We start from the raw sequence: 21,668 nt of genomic DNA on the forward strand, positions 1-21,668 counted from the left end.
CATTCTGTAATCTGTGGACCTTTAAAGTGTTGAGGAAACACAGATATGGCCTCGGAATTGAATACAACAGTCACCATGCGCACTTTCCTCCATGGGAGTAATGTCTCAAACAGTCTACGATTTGATCGTTTCTTTAAAGACCAGTAGTAGTTTCCGATGCACATCTGGGTGCATCCTGTAATGTGTGGACTATCAGTGTGTTGATGAAACACAGAAAGTGCATCGGGATTGAATACAACAGTCAATATCGCGCAGTTTCCTCCACGGGAGGTATGTCTCAAACAGTCTACGCTTTGATCGTTCCCTGGAAGACCCGTATAGTTTCCGATGCACATATGGGGGCATTATGTAAACTGTGGACTATCAGAGTGTTGATGAAACACAGAAATTGCATCGGGATTGAATACAACAGTCACCATGCGCGCTTTCCTCCATGGGAGTAATGTCTCAAACAGTCTACGCTTTGATCGTTCCCTGCAAGACCAGTAGTAGTTTCCGATGCACATATAGGGGCATTCTGTAATCTGTGGACTATCAGAGTGTTGATGAAACACAGAAATTGCATCGGGAATGAATACAACAGTCATCATGCGCATTTTCCTCTATGGGAGTAATGTCTCAAACAGTCTACGCTTTGATCGTTCCCTTTAAGACCAGTAATAGTTTCTGATGCACATCTGGAGGCATTCTGGAATCTGTAAACTATCAGCGTGTTGTTCAAAAACAGAAATTGCATCGGGATTGAATACAACAGTCACCATGCGCACTTTCCTCCATGGGAGTAATGTCTCAATTTGTGTACGCTTTGATCGTTCCCTGGATGAACAGTAGTAGTTTCCGATGCACATCTGGGTGCATTCTGTAATGTGTGGACTATCAGAGTGTTGATGAAACACAGAAATTGCATCAGGATTGAATATTACAGTCACCATGAACACTTTCCTCCATGGGAGTAATGTCTCAAACAGTCTACGCTTTGATCGTTCCCTGCAAGTCCAGTAGTAGTTTCCGATGCACATATGGGGCATTCTGTAATCTGTGGACTATCGGAGTGTTGATGAAACACAGAAATTGCATCGGGATTGAATACAACAGTCACCATGCGCGCTTTCCTCCATGGGAGTAATGTCTCAAACAGTCTACGCTTTGATCGTTTCCTGGAAGACCGGTAGTAGTTTCCGATGCACATCTGGAGGCATTCTGTAATCTGTGGATCTTCAAAGTGTTGATGAAACACCGATATTGCACCGGGAGTGAATACAACAGTCACCATGCGCACTTTATTCCTTGGGATTAATGTCTCAAACAGTTTACGCTTTTATCGTTCCCTGGAAGACCAGTGTAGTTTCCGATGCACATCTGGGGCATTCTGTAATCTGTAGACTATCAGAATGTTGATGAAACATAGATATTGCATCGGGATTGAATACAATAGTTACCATGCGCACTTTCCTCCATGGGAGTAATGTCTCAAACAGTCTACGCTTGGATCGTTCCCTGCAAGACCACTAAGATATTCCGATGCACATCTGGAGGCATTCTGTAATCTGTGGACCTTTAAAGTGTTGAGGAAACACAGATATGGCCTCGGAATTGAATACAACAGTCACCATGCGCACTTTCCTCCATGGGAGTAATGTCTCAAACAGTCTACGATTTGATCGTTTCTTTAAAGACCAGTAGTAGTTTCCGATGCACATCTGGGTGCATTCTGTAATGTGCGGACTATCAGTGTGGTGATGAAACACAGAAAGTGCATCGGGATTGAATACAACAGTCACCATTCGCGCTTTCCTCCATGGGAGTAATGTCTCAAACAGTCTACGCTTTGATCGTTCCCTGCAAGACCAGTAATAGTTTCCGATGCACATCTGGAGGCATTCTGTAGTCTGTGGACCTTTAAAGTGTTGATGAAACACAGATATGGCCTCGGAATTGAATACAACAGTCACCATGCGCACTTTCCACCATGGGAGTAATGTCTCAAACAGTCTACGCTTTGATCGTTTCCTGGAAGACCAGTTGCAGTTTTCGATGTACATCTGAGTGCATTCTGTAATGTGTGGACTATCAGTGTGTTGATGAAACACAGAAAGTGCATCGGGATTGAATACAACAGTCACCATGCGCAGTTTCCTCCACGGGAGGTATGTCTGAAACAGTCTACGCTTTGATCTTTCCCTGGAAGACCCGTATAGTTTCAGATGCACATATGGGGGCATTCTGTAATCTGTGGACTATCAGAGTGTTGATGGAACACAGAAATTGCATCGGGATTGAATACAACAGTCACCATGCGCGCTTTCCTCCATGGGAGTAATGTCTCAAACAGTCTACGCTTTGATCGTTCCCTGCAAGACCAGTAGTAGTTTCCGATGCACATATGGGGGCATTCTGTAATCTGTGGACTATCAGAGTGTTGATGAAACACAGAAATTGCATCGGGATTGAATACAACAGTTATCATGCGCATTTTCCTCCATGGGAGTAATGTCTCAAACAGTCTACGCTTTCAGCGTTCCCTTTAAGACCAGTAGTAGTTTCCGATGCACATTTGGAGGCATTCTGGAATCTGTAAACTATCAGCGTGTTGTTCAAAAACAGAAATTGCATCCGGATTGAATACAACAGTCATTATGCGCACTTTCCTCCATGGGAGTAATGTCTCAAACAGTTTACGCTTTGATCGTTCCCTGGATGACCAGTAGTAGTTTCCGATAAACATCTGGATGCATTCTGTAATGTGTGGAATATCAGAGTGTTGATGAAACACTGAAATTGCATCGGGATTGAATACAACAATCACCATTCACACTTTCCTCCATGGGAGTAATGTCTCAAACAGTCTACGCTTTGATCGTTCCCTGGAAGACCAGTAGTAGTTTCCGATGCACATCTGGAGGCATTCTGTTACCAGTGGACCTTTAAGGTGTTGATGAAACACAGATATGGCTTCGGAATTGAATACAACAGTCACCATGCGCACTTTCCTCCATGGGAGTAACGTCTCAAACAGTCTACGCTTTCATCGTTTCCTGGAAGACCAGTAGTAGTTTCCGATGCACATCTGGAGGCATTCTGTAATTTGTGGACCTTAAAAGTGTTGATGAAACACAGAAATGGCATCGGGAGTGACTACAACAGTCACCATGCGCACTTTCCTCCTTGGGAGTAATGTCTCAAACAGTCTACGCTTTGATCGTTCCCTTTAAGACCAGTAGTAGTTTCCGATGCACATCTGAAGGCATTCTGTAATCTGTAAACTATCAGAGTGTTGTTCAAACACAGAAATTGCATCGGGATTGAATACAACAGTCACCATGCGCACTTTCATCCATGGGAGTAATGTCTCAAACAGTTTACGCTTTGATCGTTCCCTGGAAGACCAGTAGTAGTTTCCGATGCACGTCTGGTGGCATTCTGTAATGTTTGGACTATCAGAGCGTTGATGAAACACAGAAATTGCGTCAGGATTGAATACAACAGTCACCATTTGCCCTTTCCTCCATGCGAATAATGTCTCAAACAGTCTACGCATTGATCGTTCCCTGGAAGACCAGTAGTAGTTTCCGAAGCACATCTGGGTGCATTCTGTAATGTGTGGACTATCAGAGTGTTGATGAAACACAGAAAGTGCATCGGGATTGAATACAACAGTCACCATGCGCACTTTCCTCCATGCGAGTAATGTCTTAAACAGATTACGCTTTGATCGTTCCCTGGAAGACCAGTAGTAGTTTCCGATGCACGTCTGGGGGCATTCTGTAATGTTTGGACTATCAGAGTGTTGATGAAACACAGAAATTGCATCAGGATTGAATACAACAGTCACCATGTGCACTTTCCTCCATGCGAGTAATGTCTCAAACAGTCTACGCTTTGATCATTCCCTGGAAGACAAGTAGTAGTTTCGGACTCACACCTGGTGTCATTCTGTAATCTGTAAACTATCAGAGTTTTGATGAAACACAGAAATTGCATCGGGATTGAATACAACAGTCACCATTCACACTTTCCTCCATGGGAGTAATGTCTCAAGCAGTCTACGCTTTGATCGTTCCCTGGAAGACAAGTAGTAGTTTCCGATGCACATCAGGAGGCATTCTGTAATCTATAAACTATCAGAGTATTGTTCAAACAAAGAAATTGCATCGGGATTGATTACAACAGTCACCATTGGCACTTTCGTCCATGGGAGTAATGTCTCAAACAGTTTACGATTTGATCGTTCCCTGGAAGATCAGTAGTAGTTTCCGATGCACATCTGGGGGCATTCTGTAATGTGTGGACTATCAGAGTGTTGATGAAACATAGAAATTGCATCGGGATTGAATACAACAGACCCCATGCACACTTTCCTCCATGGGAGTAATGTCTCAAACAGTCTACGCTTGGATCGTTCCCTGCAAGACCACTAGTAGTGTCCGATGCACATCTGGAGTCATTCTGCAATCTGCGGACCTTCAAAGTGTTGATGAAACACAGAAATTGCCTCGGGATTGAATACAACAGTCATCATGCACATTTTCCTCCATGGGAGTAATGTCTCAAACAGTCTACGCTTGGATCGTTCCCTTTAAGACCTGTAGTAGTTTCCGATGCACATCTGGAGGCATTCTGGAATCTGTAAACTATCTGAGTGTTGTTCAAACACAGAAATTGCATCGGGATTGATTACAACAGTCACCATGCGCACTTTCCTCCATGGGAGTAATGTCCCAAACAGTTTACGCTTTTATCGTTCCCTGGAAGACCAGTATAGTTTCCGATGCACATCTGGGGGCATTCTGTAATCTGTGGACTATCAGAGTGTTGATGAAACACAGAAATTGCATCGGGATTGAATACAACAGTCACCATGCGCACTTTCCTCCTTGGGAGTAATGTCTCAAACAGTCTACGCTTTGATCGTTCCCTGCAAGAGAAGTAGTAGTTTCCGATGCACATCTGGAGGCATTCTGTAATCTGTGGACCTTTAAAGTGTTGATGAAACTCAGATATTGCCTCGGTATTGAATATAAAAGTCACCATGCGCACTTTCCTCCATGGGAGTAATGTCTCAAACAGTCTACGCTTTGATCTTTTCCTGGAAGACCCGTAGTAGTTTCTGATGCACATCTGGAGGCATTCTGTAATCTGTGGATCTTCAAAGTGTTAATGAATCACGGAAATTGCCTCGGGATTGAATACAACAGTCATCATGCGCATTTTCCTCCATGGGAGTAATGTCTCAAACATTCTTCGCTTTGATCATTCTCTTTAAGACCAGTAGTAGTTTCCGATGCACATCTGGAGGCATTCTGTAATCTGTAAACTATCAGAGTGTTGTTCAAACACAGAAATTGCATCGGGATTAAATACAACAGTCACCATGCGAACTTTCCTCCATGGGAGTAATGTCTCAAACAGTCTACGCTTTGATCGTTCCCTGGAAGACCAGTAGTAGTTTCCGAAGCACATCTGGGTGCATTCTGTAATGTGTGGACTATCAGAGTGTTGATGAAACACAGAAAGTGCATCGGGATTGAATACAACAGTCACCATGCGCACTTTCCTCCATGGGAGTAATGTCTTAAACAGTCTACGCTTTGATCGTTCCCTGGAAGTCCAGTAGTAGTTTCCGATGCACGTCTGGCGGCATTCTGTAATGTTTGGACTATCAGAGTGTTGATAAAACACAGAAATTGCATCAGGATTGAATACAACAGTCACCATGTGCACTTTCCTCCATGCGAGTAATGTCTCAAACAGTCTACGCTTTGATCATTCCCTGGAAGACAAGTAGTAGTTTCGCACTCACACCTGGGGTCATTCTGTAATCTGTGGACTTTCAGAGTGTTGATGAAACACAGAAATTGCATCGGGATTGAATACAACAGTCACCATTCACACATTCCTCCATGGGAGTAATGTCTCAAACAGTATACGCTGTGATCGTTTCCTGGAAGACCGGTAGTAGTTTCCGATGCACATCTGGAGGCATTCTGTAATCTGTGGATCTTCAAAGTGTTGATGAAACACAGAAATTGCACCGGGAGTGAATACAACAGTCACCATGCGCACTTTATTCCTTGGGATTAATGTCTCAAACAGTTTACGCTTTTATCGTTCCCTGGAAGAACAGTGTAGTTTCCGATGCACATCTGGGGCCTTCTGTAATCTGTGGACTATCAGAATGTTGATGAAACATAGATATTGCATCGGGATTGAATACAACAGTCACCATGCGCACTTTCCTCCATGGGAGTAATGTCTCAAACAGTCTACGCTTGGATCGTTCCCTGCAAGACCACTAAGAGTTTCCGATGCACATCTAGAGGCATTCTGTAATCTGTGGACGTTCAAAGTGTTGATGAAATACAGATATTGCCTCGGGATTGAATACAACAGTCATCATGCGCATTTTCCTCCATGGGAGTAATGTCTCAAACAGTCTACGCTTTGATCGTTCCCTGGAAGACAAGTAGTAGTTTAAAATGCACATCTGGTGTCATTCTGTAATCTGTGGACATTCAAAGTGTTGATGAAACACAGAAATTGAATCGGGATTGAATACAACAGTCACCATGCGCACTTTCCCCCATGGGAGTTTTGTCTCAAACAGTGTACGCTTTGATCGTTCCCTGGAAAACAAGTAGTAGTTTCCGACTCACATCTGGTGTCATTCTGTAATCTGTGGACTATCAGAGTGTTGATGAAACACAGATATTGCATCGGGATTGAATACAACAGTCACCATTCGCACTTTCCTTCATGGGAATAATGTCTCAAACAGTCTACGCTTTGATCGTTCAATGCAAGACCAGTAGTAGTTTCCGATGCACATCTGGAGACATTCTGTAATCTGTTTACCTCCAAAGTGTTGATGAAACACAGAAATTGCCTCGGGATTGATAACAACAGTCATCATGCGCATTTTCCTCCATGGGAGTAATGTCTCAATCAGTCTACGCTTTGATCGTTCCCTGGAAGATCAGTAGTAGTTTCCGATGCACATCTGGAGGCATTCTGTAATCTGTAAACTGCCTGAGTGTTGTTCAAACACAGAAATTGCATCGTGATTGAATACAACAGTCACCATGTGCACTTAACTCTATGGGAGTAATGTCTCAAACAGTTTACGATTTGATCGTTCCCTGGAAGGGGAGTAGTAGTTTCCGATGCACATCTGGAGGCATTCTGTAATCTGTGGACCTTTGAGGTGTTGATGAAACACAGAAATTGCCTCGGGATTGAATACAACAGTCACCATGTGCACATCCCTCCATGGGAGTAATGTCTCAAACAGTCTACGTTTTGATCGTTTCCTGGAAGACCAGTAGTAGTTTCTGATGCACATCTGGAGGCATTCTGTAATCTGTGGATCTTCAAAGTGTTAATGAATCACGGAAATTGCCTCGGGATTGAATACAACAGTCATCATGCGCATTTTCCTCCATGGGAGTAATGTCTCAAACATTCTTCGCTTTGATCATTCTCTTTAAGACCAGTAGTAGTTTCCGATGCACATCTGGAGGCATTCTGTAATCTGTAAACTATCAGAGTGTTGTTCAAACACAGAAATTGCATCGGGATTAAATACAACAGTCACCATGCGAACTTTCCTCCATGGGAGTAATGTCTCAAACAGTCTACGCTTTGATCGTTCCCTGGAAGACCAGTAGTAGTTTCCGAAGCACATCTGGGTGCATTCTGTAATGTGTGGACTATCAGAGTGTTGATGAAACACAGAAAGTGCATCGGGATTGAATACAACAGTCACCATGCGCACTTTCCTCCATGGGAGTAATGTCTTAAACAGTCTACGCTTTGATCGTTCCCTGGAAGTCCAGTAGTAGTTTCCGATGCACGTCTGGCGGCATTCTGTAATGTTTGGACTATCAGAGTGTTGATAAAACACAGAAATTGCATCAGGATTGAATACAACAGTCACCATGTGCACTTTCCTCCATGCGAGTAATGTCTCAAACAGTCTACGCTTTGATCATTCCCTGGAAGACAAGTAGTAGTTTCGCACTCACACCTGGGGTCATTCTGTAATCTGTGGACTTTCAGAGTGTTGATGAAACACAGAAATTGCATCGGGATTGAATACAACAGTCACCATTCACACTTTCCTCCATGGGAGTAATGTCTCAAACAGTATACGCTGTGATCGTTTCCTGGAAGACCGGTAGTAGTTTCCGATGCACATCTGGAGGCATTCTGTAATCTGTGGATCTTCAAAGTGTTGATGAAACACAGAAATTGCACCGGGAGTGAATACAACAGTCACCATGCGCACTTTATTCCTTGGGATTAATGTCTCAAACAGTTTACGCTTTTATCGTTCCCTGGAAGAACAGTGTAGTTTCCGATGCACATCTGGGGCCTTCTGTAATCTGTGGACTATCAGAATGTTGATGAAACATAGATATTGCATCGGGATTGAATACAACAGTCACCATGCGCACTTTCCTCCATGGGAGTAATGTCTCAAACAGTCTACGCTTGGATCGTTCCCTGCAAGACCACTAAGAGTTTCCGATGCACATCTAGAGGCATTCTGTAATCTGTGGACGTTCAAAGTGTTGATGAAATACAGATATTGCCTCGGGATTGAATACAACAGTCATCATGCGCATTTTCCTCCATGGGAGTAATGTCTCAAACAGTCTACGCTTTGATCGTTCCCTGGAAGACAAGTAGTAGTTTAAAATGCACATCTGGTGTCATTCTGTAATCTGTGGACATTCAAAGTGTTGATGAAACACAGAAATTGAATCGGGATTGAATACAACAGTCACCATGCGCACTTCCCCCATGGGAGTTTTGTCTCAAACAGTGTACGCTTTGATCGTTCCCTGGAAAACAAGTAGTAGTTTCCGACTCACATCTGGTGTCATTCTGTAATCTGTGGACTATCAGAGTGTTGATGAAACACAGATATTGCATCGGGATTGAATACAACAGTCACCATTCGCACTTTCCTTCATGGGAATAATGTCTCAAACAGTCTACGCTTTGATCGTTCAATGCAAGACCAGTAGTAGTTTCCGATGCACATCTGGAGACATTCTGTAATCTGTTTACCTCCAAAGTGTTGATGAAACACAGAAATTGCCTCGGGATTGATAACAACAGTCATCATGCGCATTTTCCTCCATGGGAGTAATGTCTCAATCAGTCTACGCTTTGATCGTTCCCTGGAAGATCAGTAGTAGTTTCCGATGCACATCTGGAGGCATTCTGTAATCTGTAAACTGCCTGAGTGTTGTTCAAACACAGAAATTGCATCGTGATTGAATACAACAGTCACCATGTGCACTTAACTCTATGGGAGTAATGTCTCAAACAGTTTACGATTTGATCGTTCCCTGGAAGGGGAGTAGTAGTTTCCGATGCACATCTGGAGGCATTCTGTAATCTGTGGACCTTTGAGGTGTTGATGAAACACAGAAATTGCCTCGGGATTGAATACAACAGTCACCATGTGCACATCCCTCCATGGGAGTAATGTCTCAAACAGTCTACGTTTTGATCGTTTCCTGGAAGACCAGTAGTAGTTTCCGATGCACATCTGGGTGCATTCTGTAATGTGTGGACTATCAGTGTGTTGATGAAACACAGAAAGTGCATCGGGATTGAATACAACAGTCACCATTCGCGCTTTCCTCCATGGGAGTAATGTCTCAAACAGTCTGCGCTTTGATCGTTCCCTGCAAGACCAGTAATAGTTTCCGATGCACATCTGGAGGCATTCTGTAGTCTGTGGACCTTTAAAGTTTTGATGAAACACAGATATGGCCTCGGAATTAAATACAACAGTCACCATGCGCACTTTCCACCATGGGAGTAATGTCTCAAACAGTTTACGCTTTGATCGTTCCCTGGATGACCAGTAGTAGTTTCCGATAAACATCTGTATGCATTCTGTAATGTGTGGAATATCAGAGTGTTTATGAAACACTGAAATTGCATCGGGATTGAATACAACAATCACCATTCGCACTTTCCTCCATGGGAGTAATGTCTCAAACAGTATACGCTTTGATCGTTTCCTGGAAGACCGGTAGTAGTTTCCGATGCACATCTGGAGGCATTCTGTAATCTGTGGATCTTCAAAGTGTTGATGAAACACAGAAATTGCACCGGGAGTGAATACAACAGTCACCATGCGCACTTTATTCCTTGGGATTAATGTCTCAAACAGTTTACGCTTTTATCGTTCCCTGGAAGAACAGTGTAGTTTCCGATGCACATCTGGGGCCTTCTGTAATCTGTGGACTATCAGAATGTTGATGAAACATAGATATTGCATCGGGATTGAATACAACAGTCACCATGCGCACTTTCCTCCATGGGAGTAATGTCTCAAACAGTCTACGCTTCGATCGTTCCCTGCAAGACCACTAAGAGTTTCCGATGCACATCTAGAGGCATTCTGTAATCTGTGGACGTTCAAAGTGTTGATGAAATACAGATATTGCCTCGGGATTGAATACAACAGTCATCATGCGCATTTTCCTCCATGGGAGTAATGTCTCAAACAGTCTACGCTTTGATCGTTCCCTGGAAGACAAGTAGTGGTTTAAAATGCACATCTGGTGTCATTCTGTAATCTGTGGACATTCAAAGTGTTGATGAAACACAGAAATTGAATCGGGATTGAATACAACAGTCACCATGCGCACTTTCCCCCATGGGAGTTTTGTCTCAAACAGTGTACGCTTTGATCGTTCCCTGGAAAACAAGTAGTAGTTTCCGACTCACATCTGGTGTCATTCTGTAATCTGTGGACTATCAGAGTGTTGATGAAACACAGATATTGCATCGGGATTGAATACAACAGTCACCATTCGCACTTTCCTCCATGGGAATAATGTCTCAAACAGTCTACGCTTTGATCGTTCAATGCAAGACCAGTAGTAGTTTCCGATGCACATCTGGAGACATTCTGTAATCTGTTTACCTCCAAAGTGTTGATGAAACACAGAAATTGCCTCGGGATTGATAACAACAGTCATCATGCGCATTTTTCTCCATGGGAGTAATGTCTCAATCAGTCTACGCTTTGATCGTTCCCTGGAAGATCAGTAGTAGTTTCCGATGCACATCTGGAGGCATTCTGTAATCTGTAAACTGTCTGAGTGTTGTTCAAACACAGAAATTGCATCGTGATTGAATACAACAGTCACCATGTGCACTTAACTCTATGGGAGTAATGTCTCAAACAGTTTACGATTTGATCGTTCCCTGGAAGGGGAGTAGTAGTTTCCGATGCACATCTGGAGGCATTCTGTAATCTGTGGACCTTTGAGGTGTTGATGAAACACAGAAATTGCCTCGGGATTGAATACAACAGTCACCATGTGCACATCCCTCCATGGGAGTAATGTCTCAAACAGTCTACGTTTTGATCGTTTCCTGGAAGACCAGTAGTAGTTTCCGATGCACATCTGGGTGCATTCTGTAATGTGTGGACTATCAGTGTGTTGATGAAACACAGAAAGTGCATCGGGATTGAATACAACAGTCACCATTCGCGCTTTCCTCCATGGGAGTAATGTCTCAAACAGTCTACGCTTTGATCGTTCCCTGCAAGACCAGTAGTAGTTTCCGATGCACATCTGGAGGCATTCTGTTATCAGTGGACCTTTAAAGTGTTGATGAAACACAGATATGGCTTCGGAATTGAATACAACAGTCACCATGCGCACTTTCCTCCATGGGAGTAACGTCTCAAACAGTCTACGCTTTCATCGTTTCCTGGAAGACCAGTAGTAGTTTCCGATGCACATCTGGAGGCATTCTGTAATATGTGGACCATAAAAGTGTTGATGAAACACAGAAATTGCATCGGGAGTGACTACAACAGTCACCATGCGCACTTTCCTCCTTGGGAGTAATGTCTCAAACAGTCTACGCTTTGATCGTTCCCTTTAAGACCAGTAGTAGTTTCCGATGCACATCTGGAGGCATTCTGTAATCTGTAAACTATCAGAGTGTTGTTCAATCACAGAAATTGCATCGGGATTGAATACAACAGTCACCATGCGCACTTTCCTCTATGGGAGTAATGTCTCAAACAGTTTACGCTTTGATCGTTCCCTGGAAGACCAGTAGTAGTTTCCGATGCACGTCTGGGGGCATTCTGTAATGTTTGGACTATCAGAGTGTTGATGAAACACAGAAATTGCATCAGGATTGAATACAACAGTCACCATGTGCACTTTCCTCCATGCGAGTAATGTCTCAAACAGTCTACGCATTGATCATTCCCTCGAAGAGCAGTAGTAGTTTCCGAAGCACATCTGGGTGCATTCTGTAATGTGTGGACTATCAGAGTGTTGATGAAACACAGAAAGTGCATCGGGATTGAATACAACAGTCACCATGCGCACTTTCCTCCATGCGAGTAATGTCTCAAACAGTCTACGCTTTGATCATTCCCTGGAAGACAAGTAGTAGTTTCGGACTCACATCTGGTGTCATTCTGTAATCTGTGGACTATCAGAGTGTTGATGAAACACAGAAATTGCATCGGCATTGAATACAACAGTCACCATTCACACTTTCCTCCATGGGAGTAATGTCTCAAACAGTCTACGCTTTGATCGTTCAACGCAAGACCAGTAGTAGTTTCCGATGCACATCTGGAGGCATTCTGTAATTTGTTTACCTTCAAAATGTTGATGAAACACAGAAATTGCCTCGGGATTGAATACAACAGTCATCATGCGCATTTTTCTCCATGGGAGTAATGTCTCAATCAGTCTACGCTTAGATCGTTCCCTGGAAGACAAGTAGTAGTTTCCGATGCACATCAGGAGGCATTCTGTAACCTGTAAACTATCAGAGTATGGTTCAAACACAGAAATTGCATCGGGATTGATTACAACAGTCACCATTGGCACTTTCGTCCATGGGAGTAATGTCTCAAACAGTTTACGTTTTGATCGTTCCCTGGAAGATCAGTAGTAGTTTCCGATGCACATCTGGGGGCATTCTGTAATGTGTGGACTATCAGAGTGTTGATGAAACATTGAAATTGCATTGGGATTGAATACAACAGACCCCATGCACACTTTCCTCCATGGGAGTAATGTCTCAAACAGTCTACGCTTGGATCGTTCCCTGCAAGACCACTAGTAGTGTCCGATGCACATCTGGAGTCAATTTGCAATCTGCGGACCTTCAAAGTGTTGATGAAACACAGAAATTGCCTCGGGATTGAATTCAACAGTCATCATGCACATTTTCCTCCATGGGAGTAATGTCTCAAACAGTCTACGCTTTGACGTTCCCTTTAAGACCGGTAGTAGTTTCCGATGCACATCTGGAGGCATTCTGGAATCTGTAAACTATCTGAGTGTTGTTCAAACACAAAAATTGCATTGGGATTGATTACAACAGTCACCATGCGCACTTTCCTCCATGGGAGTAATGTCCCAAACAGTTTACGCTTTTATCGTTCCCTGGAAGACCAGTATAGTTTCCGATGCACATCTGGGGGCATTCTGTAATCTGTGGACTATCAGAGTGTTGATGAAACACAGAAATTGCATCGGGATTGAATACAACAGTCACCATGCGCACTTTCCTCCATGGGAGTAATGTCTCAAACAGTCTACGTTTTGATCGTTTCCTGGAAGACCAGTAGTAGTTTCCGATGCACATCTGGGTGCATTCTGTAATGTGTGGACTATCAGTGTGTTGATGAAACACAGAAAGTGCATCGGGATTGAATACAACAGTCACCATTCGCGCTTTCCTCCATGGGAGTAATGTCTCAAACAGTCTACGCTTTGATCGTTCCCTGCAACACCAGTAATAGTTTCCGATGCACATCTGGAGGCATTCTGTAGTCTGTGGACCTTTAAAGTGTTGATGAAACACAGATATGGCCTCGGAATTGAATACAACAGTCACCATGCGCACTTTCCACCATGGGAGTAATGTCTCAAACAGTCTACGCTTTGATCGTTTCCTGGAAGACCAGTAGCAGTTTTCGATGTACATCTGGGTGCATTCTGTAATGTGTGGACCATCAGAGTGTTGATGAAACACAGAAATTGCATCGGGATTGAATACAACAGTTATCATGCGCATTTTCCTCCATGGGGGTAATGTCTCAATCAGTCTACGCTTAGATCGTTCCCTGGAAGACAAGTAGTAGTTTAAAATGCACATCTGGTGTCATTCTGTAATCTGTGGACCTTCAAAGTGTTGATGAAACACAGAAATTGAATCGGGATTGAATACAACAGTCACCATGCGCACTTTCCCCATGGGAGTTTTGTCTCAAACAGTGTACGCTTTGATCGTTCCCTGGAAGACAAGTAGTAGTTTCCGACTCACGTCTGGTGTCATTCTGTAATCTGTGGACTATCAGAGTGTTGATGAAACACAGATATTGCATCGGGATTGAATACAACAGTCACCATTCGCACTTTCCTCCATGGGAGTAATGTCTCAAACAGTCTACGCTTTGATCGTTCAATGCAAGACCAGTAGTAGTTTCCGATGCACATCTGGAGACATTCTGTAATCTGATTACCTTCAAAGTGTTGATGAAACACAGAAATTGCCTCGGGATTGATAACAACAGTCACCATGTGCACTTTCCTCCATGGGAGTAATGTCTCAAACAGTCTACGTTTTGATCGTTTCCTGGAAGACCAGTAGTACTTTCTGATGCACATCTGGGTGCGTTCTGTAATGTGTGGACTATCAGTGTGTTGATGAAACACAGAAAGTGCATCGGGATTGAATACAACAATCACCATTCGCGCTTTCCTCCATGGGAGTAATGTCTCAAACAGTCTACGCTTTGATCGTTCCCTGCAAGACCAGTAATAGTTTCCGATGCACATCTGGAGGCATTCTGTAGTCTGTGGACCTTTAAAGTGTTGATGAAACACAGATATGGCCTCGGAATTGAATACAACAGTCACCATGCGCACTTTCCGCCATGGGAGTAATGTCTCAAACAGTCTACGCTTTAATCGTTTCCTGGAAGACCAGTAGCAGTTTTCGATGTACATCTGTGTGCATTCTGTAATGTGTGGACCATCAGTGTGTTGATGAAACACAGAAAGTGCATCGGGATTGAATACAACAGTCACCATGCGCAGTTTCCTCCACGGGAGGTATGTCTCAAACAGTGTACGCTTTGATCTTTCCCAGGAAGACCCGTATAGTTTCCGATGCACATATGGGGGCATACTGTAATCTGTGGACCTTAAAAGTGTTGATGAAACACAGAAATTGCATCGGGAGTGACTACAACAGTCACCATGCGCACTTTCCTCCTTGGGAGTAATGTCTCAAACAGTCTACGCTTTGATCGTTCCCTTTAAGACCAGTAGTAGTTTCCGATGCACATCTGGAGGCATTCTGTAATCTGTAAACTATCAGAGTGTTGTTCAAACACAGAAATTGCATCGGGATTGAATACAACAGTCACCATGCGCACTTTCCTCCATGGGAGTAATGTCTCAAACAGTTTACGCTTTGATCATTCCCTGGAAGACCAGTAGTAGTTTCCGATGCACGTCTGGGGGCATTCTGTAATGTTTGGACTATCAGAGTCTTGATGAAACACAGAAATTGCATCAGGATTGAATACAACTGTCACCATGTGCACTTTCCTCCATGCGAGTAATGTCTCAAACAGTCTACGCATTGATCGTTCCCTGGAAGACCAGTAGTAGTTTCCGAAGGACATCTGAGTGCATTCTGTAATGTGTGGACTATCAGAGTGTTTTTGAAACACAGAAAGTGCATCGGGATTGAATAAAACAGTCACCATGCGCACTTTCCTCCATGGGAGTAATGTCTTAAACAGATTACGCTTTGATCGTTCCCTGAAAGACCAGTAGTAGTTTCCGATGCACGTCTGGGGGCATTCTGTAATGTGTGGACTATCAGAGTGTTGATGAAACATAGAAATTGCATCGGGATTGAATACAACAGACCCCATGCACGCTTTCCTCCATGGGAGTAATGTCTCAAACAGTCTACGCTTGGATCGTTCCCTGCAAGACCACTAGTAGTGTCCGATGCACATCTGGAGTCATTCTGCAATCTGCGGACCTTCAAAGTGTTGATGAAACACAGAAATTGCCTCGGGATTGAATACAACAGTCATCATGCACATTTTCCTCCATGGGAGTAATGTCTCAAACAGTCTACGCTATGTTCGTTCCCTTTGAGACCAGTAGTAGTTTCCGATGCACATCTGGAGGCATTCTGGAATCTGTAAACTATCTGAGTGATGTTCAAACACAGAAATTGCATCGGGATTGATTACAACAGTCACCATGCGCACTTTCCTCCATGGGAGTAATGTCCCAAACAGTTTACGCTTTTATCGTTCCCTGGAAGACCAGTATAGTTTCCGATGCACATCTGGGGGCATTCTGTAGTCTGTGGACTATCAGAGTGTTGATGAAACACAGAAATTGCATCGGGATTGAATACAACAGTCACCATGCGCACTTTCCTCCTTGGGAGTAATGTCTCAAACAGTCTACGCTTTGATCGTTCCCTGCAAGAGAAGTAGTAGTTTCCGATGCACATCTGGAGGCATTCTGTAATCTGTGGACCTTTAAAGTGTTGATGAAACTCAGAAATTGCCTCGGTATTGAATATAAAAGTCACCATGCGCACTTTCCTCCATGGGAGTAATGTCTCAAACAGTCTACGCTTTGATCTTTTCCTGGAAGACCCGTAGTAGTTTCTGATGCACATCTGGAGGCATTCTGTAATCTGTGGATCTTCAAAGTGTTAATGAATCACGGAAATTGCCTCGGGATTGAATACAACAGTCATCATGCGCATTTTCCTCCATGGGAGTAATGTCTCAAACAGTCTACGCTTTGATCATTCTCTTTAAGACCAGTAGTAGTTTCCGATGCACATCTGGAGGCATTCTGTAATCTGTAAACTATCAGAGTGTTGTTCAAACACAGAAATTGCATCGGGATTAAATACAACAGTCACCATGCTAACTTTCCTCCATGGGAGTAATGTCTCAAACAGTCTACGCTTTGATCGTTCCCTGGAAGACCAGTAGTAGTTTCCGAAGCACATCTGGGTGCATTCTGTAATGTGTGGACTATCAGAGTGTTGTTGAAACACAGAAAGTGCATCGGGATTGAATACAACAGTCACCATGCGCACTTTCCTCCATGGGAGTAATGTCTTAAACAATTTACGCTTTGATCGTTCCCTGGAAGACCAGTAGTAGTTTCCGATGCACGTCTGGCGGCATTCTGTAATGTTTGGACTATCAGAGTGTTGATGAAACACAGAAATTGCATCAGGATTGAATACAACAGTCACCATGTGCACTTTCCTCAATGCGAGTAATGTCTCAAACAGTCTACGCTTTGATCATTCCCTGGAAGACAAGTACTAGTTTCGGACTCACACCTGGTGTCATTCTGTAATCTGTGGACTTTCAGAGTGTTGATGAAACACAGAAATTGCATCGGGATTGAATACAACAGTCACCATTCACACTTTCCTCCATGGGTGTAATGTCTCAAGCAGTCTACGCTTTGATCGTTCAACGCAAGACCAGTAGTAGTTTCCGATGCACATCTGGAGGCATTCTGTAATCTGTTTACCTTCAAAGTGTTGATGAAACACAGAAATTGCCTCGGGATTGAATACAACAGTCATCATGCGCATTTTCCTCCATGGGAGTAATGTCTCAATCAGTCTAGACTTAGATCGTTCCCTGGAAGACAAGTAGTAGTTTCCGATGCACATCAGGAGGCATTCTGTAATCTGTAAATTATCAGAGTATTGTTCAAACACAGAAATTGAATCGGGATTGATTACAACAGTCACCATGCGCACTTTCGTCCATGGGAGTAATGTCTCAAACAGTTTACGATTTGATCGTTCCCTGGAAGACCAGTAGTAGTTTCCGATGCACATCTGGGGGCATTCTGTAATGTGTGGACTATCAGAGTGTTGATGAAACATAGAAATTGCATCGGGATTGAATACAACAGACCCCATGCGCACTTTCCTCCGTGGGAGTAATGTCTCAAACAGTCTACGCTTGGATCGTTCCCTGCAAGACCACCAGTAGTTTCCGATGCACATCTGGAGTCATTCTGCAATCTGTGGACCTTCAAAGTGTTGATGAAACACAGAGATTGCCTTGGGATTGAATACAACAGTCATCATGCGCATTTTCCTCCATGGGAGTAATGTCTCAAACAGTCTACGCTTTGATCGTTCCCTTTAAGACCAGTAGTAGTTTCCGATGCACATCTGGAGGCATTCTGGAATCTGTAAACTATCTGAGTGTTGTTCAAACACAGAAATTGCATCGGGATTGATTACATCAGTCACCACGCGCACTTTCCTCCATGGGAGTAATGTCCCAAACAGTTTACGCTTTTATCGTTCCCCAGAAGACCAGTGTAGTTTCCGATGCACATCTGGGGACATTCTGTAATCTGTGGACAATCAGAGTGTTGATGAAACACAGAAATTGCATCGGGATAGAATACAACAATCACCATTCGCACTTTCCTCCATGGGAGTAATGTCTCAAACAGTCTACGCTTTGATCGTTCCCTGCAAGACCAGTAATAGTTTCCGATGCTCATCTGGAGGCATTGTGTAATCTGTGGACCTTTAAAGTGTTGATGAAACACAGATATGGCCACGGAATTGAATACAACAGTCACCATGCGCACTTTCCTCCATGCGAGTAATGTCTCAAACAGAATACGCTTTCATCGTTTCCTGAAAGACCAGTAGTAGTTTCCGATGCACATCTGGAGGCATTCTGTAATCTGTGGACCTTCAAAGGGTTGATGAAACACAGAAATTGCATCGGGAATGACTACAACAGTCACCATGTCCACATTCCTCCTTGGGAGTAATGTCTTAAACAGTCTACGCTTTGATCGTTCCCTTTAAGACCAGTAGTAGTTTCCGATGCACATCTGGAGGCATTCTGTAATCTATAAACTATCAGAGTGTTGTTCAAACACAGAAATTGCATCGGGATTGAATACAACAGTCTCCATGCGCACTTTCCTCCATGGGAGTAATGTCCCAAACAGTCTACGCTTTGATCGTTCCCTGGAAGACAAGTAGTAGTTTCCGATGCATATCTGGTGTCATTCTGTAATCTGTGGACTTTCAAAGTGTTGATAAAACACAGAAATTGAATCGGGATTGAATACAACAGTCACCATGCGCACTTTCCTCCATGGGAGTAATGTCTCAAACAGTTTACGCTTTGATCGTTCCCTGGAAGACCAGTAGTAGTTTCCGATGCACATCTGGGTGCATTCTGTAATGTGTGCACTATAAGAGTGTTGATGAAATACAGAAAGTTCATCGGGATTGAATACAACAGTCACCATGCGCACTTTCGTCCATGGGAGTAATGTCTCAAACAGTTTAAAATTTGTTCGTTCCCTGGAAGACCAGTAGTAGTTTCCGATGCACATCTGGGGGCATTCTGTAATGTGTGGACTATCAGAGTGTTGATGAAACATAGAAATTGCATCGGGATTGAATACAACAGACCCCATACGCACTTTCCACCATGGGAGGAATGTCTCAAACGGTCTACGCTTTGATCGTTCCCTACAAGACCAGTAGTAGTTTCCGATGCACATCTGGAGGCATTCTGTAATCTGTGGACCTTCAAAGTGTTGATAAGACACAGAAATTGCATCGGGATTCAATATAACAGTCACCATGCGCACTTTCCTCCATGGGAGTAATGTCTCTAACAGTCTACGCTTGGATCGTTCCCTGCAAGACCACTAATAGTGTCCGATGCACATCTAAAGGCATTCTGCAATCTGTGGACCTTCAAAGTGTTGATGAAACACAGAAATTGCCTCGGGATTGAATACAACAGTCATCATGCGCATTTTCCTCCATGGGAGTAATGTCTCAAACAGTCTACGCTTTGATAGTTCCCTTTAAGACCAGTAGTAGTTTCCGATGCACATCTGGAGGCATTCTGCAATCTGTAAACTATCTGAGTGTTGTTCAAACACAGAAATTGCATCGGGATTGATTACAACAGTCACCATGCTCACTTTCCTCCATGGGAGTAATGTCCCAAACAGTTTACGATTTTATCGTTCCCTGGAAGATCAGTATAGTTTCCGATGCACATCTGGGGGCATCCTGTAATCTGTGGACTATCAGAGTGATGATGAAACACAGAAATTGCATCGGGATTGAATACAACAGTCACCATGCGCACTTTCCACCTTGGGAGTAATGTCTCAAACAGTCTACGCTTTGATCGTTCCCTGCAAGAGCAGTAGTAGTCTCGGAAGCACATCTGGAGGCATTCTGTAATCTGTGGACCTTTAAAGTGTTGATGAAACACAGAAATTGCCTCGGGATTGAATATAAAAGTCACCATGCCCACTTTCCTCCATGGGAGTAATGTCCCAAGCAGTTTACGCTTTTATCGTTCTCTGGGAGACCAGTGTAGTTTCCGATGCACATCTGGTGTCATTCTGTAATCTGTGGACTATCAGAGTGTTAATGAAACACAGATATTGCATAGGGATTGAATACAACAGTCTCAATGTGCACTTTCCTCCATGGGAGTAGTGTCTCAAACAGTATACGCTTTGATCGTTCCCTGGAAGACCAGTAGTTGTTTCCGATGAACATCTGTGTTCATTCTGTAATCAGTGGACTATCAGAGTGTTGAAGAAACACAGAAATAGCATCGGGATTGAATACAACAGGTACCATGTGTACTTTCCTACGTGGGAGTAATGTCTCAAACAGTTTACGCTTTGATCGTTCCCTGGAATACCAGTAGTAGTTTCCGATGCACATCTGGTGTCATTCTGTAATCTGTGGACTATCAGAGTGTTAATGAAACACAGATATTGCATAGGGATTGAATACAACAGTCTCAATGTGCACTTTCCTCCATGGGAGTAATGTCTCAAACAGTATACGCTTTGATCGTTCCCTGGAGGACCAGTAGTTGTTTCCGATGAACATCTGGGGGCATTCTGTAATGTGTGGTCTATCAGAGTGTTGATGATACACAGAAATAGCATCGGGATTGAATACAACAGTCACCATGAGCACTTTCCTCCATTTGAGTAATGTCTCATACAGTTTACGCTTTGATCGTTCCCTGGAAGACAAGTAGTAGTTTCCGATTCACATCTGGTGTCATTCTGTAATGTGTGGAAAATCAGAGTGTTGATGAAACAAAGAAAGTGCATCGGGATTGAATACAACAGTTACCATGCGCACTTTCCTCCATTGGAGTAATGTCTCAAACAGTTTACGCTTTGATCGTTCCCTGGAAGCCCAGTAGTAGTTTCCGATGCTCATCTGGGGGCATTCTGTAAAGTTTGGACTATCAGAGTGTTGATGAAACACAGAAATTGCATCAGGATTGAATACAACAATCCCCTTGTGCACTTTTCTCCATGGGAGTAATGTCTCAAACAGTCTACGCTTTGATCGTTCCCTGGAAGACAAGTAGTAGTTTCGGACTCACACCTGGTGTCATTCTGTAAACTGTGGACTATCAGAGTGTTGATGAAACACAGAAATTGCATCGGGATTGAATACAACAGTCACCATTCACACTTTCCTCCATGGGAGTAATGTCTCAAACAGTCTACGCTTTGATCGTTCAATGCAAGACC

Source organism: Schistocerca gregaria, unplaced genomic scaffold, assembly GCF_023897955.1.
Source record: "Schistocerca gregaria isolate iqSchGreg1 unplaced genomic scaffold, iqSchGreg1.2 ptg000066l, whole genome shotgun sequence".
In the NCBI taxonomy this organism is placed as follows: domain Eukaryota; kingdom Metazoa; phylum Arthropoda; class Insecta; order Orthoptera; family Acrididae; genus Schistocerca; species Schistocerca gregaria.